This window comes from Eumetopias jubatus, unplaced genomic scaffold (genome assembly GCF_037043125.1).
Source record: "Eumetopias jubatus isolate StellerSeaLion01/CBP00866 unplaced genomic scaffold, mEumJub1_p1.0 scaffold_17, whole genome shotgun sequence".
Taxonomy (NCBI): Eukaryota; Metazoa; Chordata; class Mammalia; order Carnivora; family Otariidae; genus Eumetopias; species Eumetopias jubatus.
Genome location: NW_028274823.1, coordinates 21,879,270 through 21,890,471, shown reverse-complemented (window position 1 = coordinate 21,890,471; position 11,202 = coordinate 21,879,270). Strand labels below are relative to the sequence as shown.

The 11,202-nt window shown below is 37.6% G+C and overlaps 1 pseudogene; it reads right to left on the bottom strand.

The window, feature by feature from the left end:
• Positions 1-1,356: 1,356 nt before the first annotated feature.
• Positions 1,357-1,854, bottom strand: LOC114200891 (ubiquitin-fold modifier-conjugating enzyme 1 pseudogene; annotated as a pseudogene).
• Positions 1,855-11,202: the final 9,348 nt, after the last annotated feature.

The following is an 11,202-nucleotide window of genomic DNA, read 5'->3' as shown; positions in this document are numbered from 1 at the left end:
AGGGTAACTACTATGAAGGGATAAAATATGACTCTAAAAATGAACAATAGAAAGTTTTTTTAAAAAAAGGGTTTGATAAGATGTTGGTTCAAATAGGGAAAAAGAAAAATTAAAAAAAAAGAGTTAAAAAAATTAACTTTGAAAAACTAATGAATCATGGTAAAAAAAGCCATGATTTCTATGTGCAGTATTCCCCTAGCGCTGGAGTTCTCCCGTTCTCCTTGATCGGTAAACTTGGTCTTGGCTTGCTGGCTGTTGGCATTGCTGATCTTCTGGGGGAGGGGCCTGTTGCCGTGGTTCCCAAATGTCTTTGCGGGAGGCGGAATTGCCCCACCCGTGTCAGTCCGGGCTTAGCAAGCTGCTCTGGTTTGGTCTCAGGAGCTTTTGTTCCCTGCAAGCTCTGGTACAGCTTTGGAGGACCAGGGTGAAAATGGTGGCCTCCCAATCTCCACTCGGAGGAGCTGAGAACTCGGGGCCCCGCTCCTCAGTGCGCCCCCAGAGAAAAGAATTCACTCCCGTCTCCCCGGTCTCCGGCCACACTCCGTGCTCACCCGGCCTGTGACCGAGTGTTTCTATCTCTGGCACCCGACCCCGTGTGGAGTCTCCAAACCCAGCAGATCTCTGCGGTGCACTGCCGCACCGCTCTTCCCAGGGGAGGGAGGGGAGTCTCCCCGGATCTGCCACTTGTTGGGTCCCTGCTGGAGGAGCAGTGGCCCGACTGGGCCGCGGATCACAGCTTATGGCAACCCCGAGCTGAGAGCCCGCGCCTTGGCTCCGTCTCTGCAGCCGGCTTCCCCGCTCCGATACCTGGGAGCTCTGTTGCACTCAGGCACCCCTGGTCTTTCTGTGACCCCGAGGGTTCCACCCTCTGCTTAGCCACTGGAGCGACGTCCCTCAGTGGAGCCGGCTTCTAAAAGTTCCAATTTTGTGCTCCGTGGCTCTATCACTTGCCAGAAGCGGCCGACGGAGGCCCCCTCCCCCGCCATCTATCCTCCCGAATATCGCCTCGGATTCACTTCTCCGCACGTCCTACCTTCCAGTAAGTGGTCGCTTCTATGTTCAGAGATTTTTTGCTACTCTCTTCTTCGATTTCCTGTTGAGTTCCTAGGTGTTCAGAATGGTTTGATCCCTATTCAGCTGAATTCCTGAGACCAGATGAAATCCAGGTCTCCTACCCCTCTGCCATCTTGCTCTGCCCCCTGTGGTGGTGTTTTTAAGCAATGCCTGCTGTGGCTACTTAGTAAGAATTATGGGCAAAGAGGTGTGGGGAAGCATTTAGATTAGAAGATTGATGCACAGAAAACAGAAATGTAGCCCGTTAAAAGTCTCTCTGTCCTGCCTCAGTGGCTTGATCGTTCACTGGTTGCATTTCTCTTTATGCTGCATCATGCCCTTCTAAATCAGTCGGGGATTTGGACTGCCAGTTTTGGACCCAGCCCCAGAGCCATGAGGTGAGCTAGTTCAAACTCGGGCACATTTCTGGCCCACAATGGCTTAAAGTGGTCAGTGGGACATTATTTTGCCACCCCTGTACATCTTTCTTGTTTTTCCTTCCAGCTCAGGTTGTTTTTCCATCCAGCTCAGGGACTGCAATTTCTGAAGCACTAATGGAATGGATATATGGTAGGAATGTCAAATTTGACATCAAACACATATTTAGAACCATGAGTGTAACAGCATTTTCCAAACACCAAGTCCCTTCGTTGTTGTACTCCTGTCAAAAGCAAACATTGTTCACATTCTTATTATTATCCACATACTGAATATAAGATTGATAGCCCTCTTTGAGTTGCTGCACCCACAACTCCCAATCTCAAGTCCAATGTTAGTCTTCAGAATTGGGATCTTAGGCATGACATACCAGGTGACTTCACATACTCTCTTGGACTAGGGTGCTGATTTTCTCTTTGTGTGTATATTGACTTTGGTTTTGGCATCAGAATAATGCTGTCCTCCTAGAATGAATTTGGAAGCATTCCTTCCTCTTCATTTTTTTGAAATAATTTGAGAAGCATAGATATTCTTTAAATATTTGGTAGAATTCACCTGTGAAGCCATCTGGTCCTGAACTTTTGGTTTTTGATTATTGATTCAATTTCATTACTAGTATTTAGGCTGTTTTATATTTCTTTCTGATTAAGTCTTGGAAGATTCTATGTTTCTAGGAATTTATTCAATTCTTCTAAATTGTCCAATTTACTGGCATATAATTTTTTGGAGTAGTCTCATAATCCTTTGTGGTGTCAGTTATAACTTCTCTTTCATTTTTTTATTTATTTGAGTCCTCTTTTTTTTTTTCTTTAGCTGGATAAATATTTATAAGTTTTGTTCATCTTTCAAATATCTGGATTTAATTTCATTAATCTTTTCTATTGTTTTTTAGCCTATATTTTATTTCTACTCTGATCTTTATTTATGTCCATTTTCCTGTTACCTTTGAGCTTTGTTCTTTTTCTATTTCCTTTGGTTGAAAGGTTAGATTATTTATTTGTTTGAGATTTTTCTTGTTTCTGGATGTAGGCCTGAATCACTATAAACTTCCCTCCTAGAATTGCTTCTGCTGTGTTCCCAAAATTTTTGCGTTTCTGTTTTCATTTGTCTCAAGATCTTTTTTTAATTTCCTCTTTGATATGCTGTGGTAGGAAAAGATGCTTCATATGATTTTAATCCTCTTAAATTTATTGGGACTTGTGTTGTGGCCTAACGTGATCTATCCTAGAGAATGACCCATGTGCACTTGGAAAGAATGTGTATTCTGCTGTTTTTGGATGGAATATTCTGTATTTATCAGTTAAGTCCATATGGTCTAATGTATTGTTCAAAAGCACTGTGTTCTTATTGATTTTCTCTGGGATGATCTAGCCATTGATGTAAAGGGGTAAAGTCCCTTACTATTATTATACTATTATTATATTACTACTATATTACTGTTAATTTCTCCCTTTATGTCTGTTAATATACTTTATAATATATATGTTACATATATATTATATATATATAGGGTACATAGGTATTTACAATTGTTATATACTTCTTTGCATTGTTCCCTTCATCATTATGTAATGCCCTTCTTTTTTTCTTGTTAATCTTTGTTTTAAAGTCTATTTTATCTGATATAACTATTGCTACCATGTTTTGTTTTGTTTTTCTTCCATTCACATGGAATATTTTTTTCCATCCCCCCACTTTCAGTCTGTATGTGTCTTTAGGTCAAACGTGAGTCTTTTGTAGTCAGCATATAAATGTGTCTTTTTTTTGTTTAATCCATTCAGTCACTATGTCATTCGATTGAAGCATTTAGTCCATTTACATTTAAAGTAATTATTGATAGGTATGTACTTAATATCATTTGATAATTGTTTTTTAGTTTTTGCAGTTCTCTGTTCCTTTCTTTTTCTCTTTTCCCTTGTGATTTAATGACTTTATTATGCTTGGATTTCTTTCTCTTTAGTTTCTTTTTTCTATCTATTACAGGTTTTTGTCTTATGATTACCATGAGGTTTATATATAACATCTTATGTATATAGAAGTCTGCTTAAAATTTTTATGGCCACTTAAATTCAAACACATTCTAAAAGCACTACATTTTGGGGCACCTGGGTGGCTCAGTCATTAAGCATCTGCCTTCGGCTCAGGTCATAATCCCAGGGTCCTGGGATTGAGCCCCGCATCAGGCTCCCTGCTCAGCGGGAAACCTGCTTCTCCCTCTCCCACTCCCCCTGCTTGTGTTCCTGCTCTCGCTCTCTCTCTCTCTCTAATAAATAAATAAAATCTTAAAAAAAAAAACGCACACACATTTTTACTCCCCCCCCCATATTTTGTGTGTATGACATTAAATTTTACATCTTTTTATTTTGTGTATCCTTTAGCTACTAATTATAGATGAAATTGATTTTACTACTTTTGTCTTTTAGCCTTCATACTAGCTTTATAAGTGGTTGATCTACTTCCTTTACTGTATGTTTGCTTTTACCAGTAAAGATTTTTTTCCTTTCATAGTTTTCTTCTAGTTACGATCTTTTCCTTTTTGCTCAAGGAAGTCTCTTTAATATTTCTTATAAGGCCAATTTAGTGGCAATGAACTCCTTTAACTTTTGTTTGTCTGGGAAACTTTCTCTTCAGTTCTTAATGGTAGCCTTGCTGGGTAGAGTATTCTTGGCTGTAGAGTTTTTTGTTGTTTTTGTTTTTTGGGTTGTTTTTGTTTTTTCTTTCAGCTCTTGAATATATCATGTCACTCCCTTCTGGCATGCATAGTTTCTGTTGAAATATCAGGTGGTAGCCATATGGAGTTTTGCTCGTACATAAATAGTTGCTTTTCTCTTGCTGCTTTCATGATTCTTTATTTTTTGTCATTTTAATTATTATATGTCTTACTGTGGACCTCCTTGGGTTCATCTTCCTGGGGGCTTTCTGTGCTTCTAGGACCTGAACATCATTTTCCTTCCCTAGGGTAGGGAAGTTCTCAGCTCTTTCCTTCCTCTCTTCTCTTTCTGGGACCCTTATAATACAAATGTCAGTATGTTTAATGTTGTTCTAGAAGTGTTTTACCTATCTTCATTTTTAAATTTTTTTTTGAGTTTGGATAATTTCTACTATTCTGCCTTCCAGATTGCTAATTCATTTTTGTACTTCCTCTAATCTGCTTTTATATACTGTCTAGTGTATTTTTTTTTCCATTTAGGTTACTATATTCTTTTTTTATTATTTTATTATGTTAATCACCATACATCATTAGTTTTTGATGTAGTGTTCCATGATTCATTGTGTGTAACACCCAGTGCTCCCTTCAGTATATTCCCTCTTTAATACCCATCACCAGGCTAACCCATCCCCCCACCCCCCTCCTCTCTAGAACCCTCAGTTTGTTTCTCAGAGTCCATAGTCTCTCATGGTTTGTCTCCCCCTCCAATTTCCACCCCCCTTCATTTCTCCCTTCCTACTATCTTTTTTTTTTAACATATAGTGTATTGTTTCAGAGGTACAGGTCTGTGATTCAATAGTCTTACACAATTCACAGCGCTCACCATAGCACATACCCTCCCCAATGACTATCACCCAGCCACCCCATCCCTCTCACCCCCCCGACTCCAGCAACCCTCAGTTTGTTTCCTGAGATTAAGAATTCCTCATATCAGTGAGATCATATGATACATGTCTTTCTCTCATTGATATATAGGCTACTGTATTCTTTACCTCTGATTGGTTCATTTTTCTATTGTCTCTTTGTTGAGATTCTCACTGAGTTCATTTACTATTTCTCAAGTCCAGTAAGCATTTTTATAACCTCCATTTTGAATTCTTAATTGGGTAGATTATTTCATTTAGTTCTTTTTTCTGACGTTTTGTCTTTTCTGTTTAGAACATATTCATCTGTTTCATCATTTTGTCTGACTCGCTGTGATTATTTCTATGCATTATGTCAGCTGAATCTCTCGGTCTTGGAAGTAGTGGCCGTGTGTAGAAGATGTACTGTGGGGTCGAGCTGAACCAGACGTTCCAGTGGTGCCCCCTGTGTGGGCTGCAGGCACCTTCCTGTTGTGACTCAGCCATAACTGATGAGGGCATGTTGGTGGGGCTGAGAGATCTGGCTCCAGTTGCTACACACTTGCTGGTAGGTGGAGTCATTCCCTCACCATGGCAGGGATTGCTTTGGAGGAGTACTGGTTCTGGCTGGGGATGTCCACCAATTATGTGGAATAGTAGTCTCTTTGGGGGGATGCTGTTCCTGACCAAGCCTGCCTGCTGAGTGTAGCAGGGCAGGAGCTGCTTTAGATAGTGGGGTGCCTGCTGGAACAGGCATGTTGGGTGGGGTGGATCCACAGGCAAATTGCTGGGCAGAGCAAGCGGTGCTCAAAGGTAGACAGAAAGTGCCAGAACTATCTCTCACCAGCATCAGGACAAGGCTGAAGGAGTACAACAAATATGGTACCTGCTAGCATTTCCTTTCCTGGAGAAAGTTCCTACAGATCCCTACCCCTCTGGTATAGGCTTAAAAATTATTCAATAAATCTCCACATATAAGCCAGGCACTTTTCAAACTTCTGTCTCTGTGCTTGGTCTCCTGGTGAGTAAGATTGTATACAGATTCTCAGTTTCCTTTAGCTCTCTGGATTTCATAAAGTTCAGCCCTACTGATTTTCAAACCCAGCCATTATTGGGTCCATCTTCCTGGTGTACATCCCCAAGGTGGGGAGTGCTCAGTGTGGGGCTTGATCTTTTTGCTCCTGAGGGATAATATTTGTGCCCATGAAACATCTACTGTGGGTTCCTGTACTAGGGATTTGGTTCCCAACTGTGTCTCTGCCTCTCCTATCCTTGATATGGCTTTTTGTTTATATCTCTAACTGCAAAGAGCTGTTTTGCTCATCTTTAGCTTGTTTTCAAAGTGAGTTGCACTGTATGTAGTTGTAGTCTTGCTGTGTCTGTGGGTGGAGATGAGTCAGGATCCTCCTAGTCTGCCATCTTCCCAAGGTTAATAGTGTTCATACAGTTGACCAAAGAGATATAAGGGGCCTTGGGGTACTTACCAGAAATAAAGTAAATACAAATCAAAGATGCTGGAAGTACCAAAATAGTCTAGATGCCACCAACATGGTTCTGGTTAGATAACCAAGTGACATGCAGCCTTTGATAATAACAGTAGCAACATTAATATATATTTAGTGAGATGAAAAGTAAATGGTGTTATCTCATTTTTAAAATCTATCATATATATAAAAAAAACAAAATGTTAGCAATTTTTCTTTATGTGATAAGACTGTATATATTATTTCTCTGAATTATTTATATTGTATATACACTTTATACTTAAAAAACCAATTTGGGGGGTAAATTCAAAATGAAAAACATTGGCAATATAGGTATTTAAAATTTGAGTTTCACATCCTCATTTTCCCCAAAATGTTGTCAATATTTTGCTCAACTAGTAACTGAAGAAAAGATAAAGATTCTTGAACAGGAATGTTTAAAATAAAAATCCATGAAAAATACAAAGGAATTATTGCTACTTTTCTTTACAATACCACTGCTATCTCATGGTGAGATAATTATAACAAGTTATGGAGAAATTTTGAACAAATTATGTTCAATTAGTTGCAAAGGCTATTGTTTATATTAACCTTCACCTCTGAATAATGCTGGCATAGAGATTTTTATCTGGAGGGGTAAACTGTGTGAATTTTCCCCCTCTCATTATGAATTGCCACCAGGATAAGAAATTATTAGATTATTACTCCACCTACTATATGATATACTGTTTTAGCAATGTCTATAAAATACTAATAAAGATAAGTCTCAATAGTATGACAAGATAAAGTAAAAACTACTAAGGAGAGAGAGATTTCATCAAAGCCCTGAGACTTAATATGTTTGTTATAAAATTGAGCAGGAGGTGGTCTCAGGCCATTTATTGCTTATCATAGCAAATTGCTTAATTTCTCTAAGCCTCAGTTCCCTTCATATATAAAATGGAGAGTAACAAATTAATAGTACTATCATAAGGATTAAATGACTAATGAATAAAAAACTCTTTGATAATCCCTGACACATAGTAGGTATTTCATGAACTTTTTTTTAATGAATTCTTGAATGTGCTTTGCAGATGCTGTTATCTTAATTTTACACTTTAGGGAGTAGAGGCTCAGAGAACTTAAGAAAATTAAGAGATTAGCAAAGATCTCAGAATTAGTGAGTGACAGAGCTGTGTTTATAACCAAGGCCATTTGTCTCAAAGCCCATAAGCATAACACCTTCCACTATTGGGTTTTAGAAAACCTCAAGTAGTGTGATGCAGATTTCCCTATGCCATTTCTGTAACAAGGAATATTCATCTTTCTCTCCCTCATTTTTCATATCTAAATGCATTGTACCAATGTAATAACTTTCTGTTTTTAGTAAAGTAATTGAGCAACATCTACATGACAAACACCATATGAGGTACTGCATAAAACACAACGAGAAATTACACAAAATATCTCTTTATAATCAAGTGCATGTTCTGTGCATATATATAGTTTTTCTTTCCTATGGATTTGTAGGTATTAGAATTTTCTCTCATGAATTTTCAAAGAGGATTTGAGGGAACAAAAAAAAAATGTAAGACACCAAAGCAATGCAATCCTTCCCCAAACTGATAATGAAAAACCTTCAAGCAAAGCAAAAATGAAAACTGGGGTAGGGGGGACAAAAAACAAGATTTTCATAATAAGCTTAGGGAAGCTTTTGGTATGAGGCATAAAACCAAGCTATGAGCAACCTAAGAACCAATGCAAAAATGTATATACTATATATAACATAGTTCTTACTAATTCAAGTAATTTAATCCAAGTTTTAACTATTTTTAATAGTTCTAAACTCAGATATTTCTCATTCTGTTTTTATAGAAGACACTGGATAGCCTAAATTTAATATTTTATAGCACAGGTTTATTCAACATATAAATATCTTCCTTTAATGCCTACAAACTCTTTAAAAATATTCCATATTTACACAAATCCAGGAGTCATAACTAACAGATTAAAAATTTTGAAAGGATTTTTTTTTCTTTCCAGCAGACATTAAGGTCTTTTGGATTTTAACCAGTTGAAGCAGCAGAAGGGGAGAGAGAACTCTAAGACAGATGCTGTCTCTGCCTTGGGAAGTTTGCAGTCTATCAGGGAGAAGAGATATTGCACAATAATTAGAAATGTACAACAGAAATGAGGGGGTGAGTTTACAAATAGGTGTGACAAATACACTCAATCTTTTCTAAGGCAAGAATGTTTCAAAAAATACAGAAGAATGAATAGAAATGAACTAGGAAATTACTACATAAAGGAATGGGAGGAGGTATGTGATATGGAGAAAGCAGCTCTGGATAAATTAAAAACAATTTGGGCAAGTTTCTACTGATGGGAAAGAACAAAGTATATATTAGGAAGTTAAAGAAGTCTCCTGTGGTTAGCAAGTAATGACTGAGGAGGAAAAGGAGACTAGAGAAATGAGCAGGGATCATTATGAAATCAAAAGGAACTAATAACGTGTTCAATACTGTATGACAATAATGGTGAATGTTCAACTATGTTTATGTTGTTATATTTATTATTTATTCTGCCATTCACTTAAAAATGCATGTCTCATTCATGATAGGCTTACAAAGAAAATTAATTTCCTCTGAGTTGGTTTAAAAAAAAAAAAAAGGAGTTCATGCTGAAATAAGGAAGGCATCTCAGGACTCCAACCAACAGTTGTGACTTTCCAGCAGTTTCTGTGTAAGGAAGAAAGTACATCTTTTCTGTTGAAAAAGCTGAACTATTTCTTCAAATATGAAACACTGTTTCCAAATCCTATTCAACAGCCTTAACTCTGAAAAACAAAGTTTGTTTTACAACAATTTCATTTCATTGAGAAAAGACAATAAACATATGAACCTGTGTTACATGATCAAAACTATTTTCAAATATCGATGTATTTTACAGGTTTTGGTTGTGTTTTGTTTTTTTTCCTGGATAACAGAAAAAAAATGTACTCTTTAAAGTACATATGTATTTGTTGCATTCAGATCTCAGGGAGGTGATCGCCAAGTGTAATGCCTCTACAGGAAAGAACAATAATGGCAGTTTAAAAACCATAGAGTTTGGTTAGTTATATGAATTCCATGTTTCTAAATGAAGAATTGGAAAGTCATGCCAACAAAAATAGAAGCAGAAAAATAACTCTTATGCCTGTAATTAGAGAAGAGTAAACTGTAGAAAATTAGAAGCCATCTTATTTGTGAATCAGTGACTGGGGAAAGAGAGAGAAAGCGTAGGTTTTCACTAAAACACTTTTTAAAATCTTTGGATATTTGTTTATATATTTAATATCTATCTATTTATTTATTTGTTATGGGAATCTCAAAGCCACACAGTTTCTTCATGATGGCTGGGTTTTCATTTTGCACACAAATATCTGGCAAACTTGTTTAGGAAATCCACTGGTATTCAGAAATAGCAGGACTCATCCTTAGGCATATCTGAAAAGCAAAATTACTGACTTATACCAAGCTGAGATGCATGTTGAGAGTCTGAACCTGCCTTTAAACCATAGGGCAGGTGGAGGGAAGATTGGAATCTATGAGCAGATTAGGGACCCATGGCAACCTTGGCTCCATTGAAGACCCTCACTTACTCATAGTGATTATTTCTGCCTTACTTATAATAGAAGTAATTAATGGTACAGTTTTATATTTTTTATATATTTATTATAACACGTTTTTAATTGCCTCATATATTTAGAATTTTATTATTATTTTACCTAGATACATTGGTTGTAAGTTTCCCAAATTAAATGAGCAGGGTAAGAACTGCAATTTGCCTGAGCCTCATGGGAAATTACAATATAAAGAAGTAAGGCTGGAGATAATAAATTTGGGCCAAGTGGTAATTAATTAAAGTATATATGTATGTCTCAATTTAAAGGAGCTCATCCTCTAAAAGTCTATTTTGAAACTTTTTTTTTTAAACCAGGGGAGCTACATAGTTAATTTTTAAAATGTTAGGAAAATACTTTAGTAACTGAGTGCTTCTTGGATCCTTTGGCCTTTGGGTGTAGGAACTTCATAGTTGTAATCATAAAATTAATCACCAGAACCACACTATGAATTAGATAACTTGAATCCCATTTTACATGCCACCGATCTGAGAGAACTTGGGAAACATGCTTCTGTTCACTAATCTGATAGAAAGTAGATTTTCTTCTGGATCAAACCCTTAAGCTTCTCATCAGGGCTGGGAGGAGGGCATTTTTTTTTTTTAAGATTTTGTTTATTTATTTGACAGAGAGAGACACAGTGAGAGAGGGAACACAAGCAGGGGGAGTGGGAGAGGGAGAGACAGGCTTCCCGTGGAGCAGGGAGCCCGATGTGGGGCTCGATCCCAGGACGCTGGGATCATGACCTGAGCTGGAGGCAGACGCTTAATGACTGAGCCACCCAGGCGCCACCTGGGAGGAGGGCATTGTAAGCAAAGTACATAGGGTGCAAAATTTTAAATTTAAAAAGACACTCATTCTCAAGGTCTTGCAGGTTCCAACCCTATAATAACATGATTCTAAGAGTGAATTCCTCCTTAAATTTTTCATCAGTCCTGCTGTCCCTAAGTTGTCGGAAGTGAGGGGCCTTCCCATCCCATAACTACACAAAAGATGTTGGGAAACTTCTGTATTCAAAACATTCCAAAGGTATGA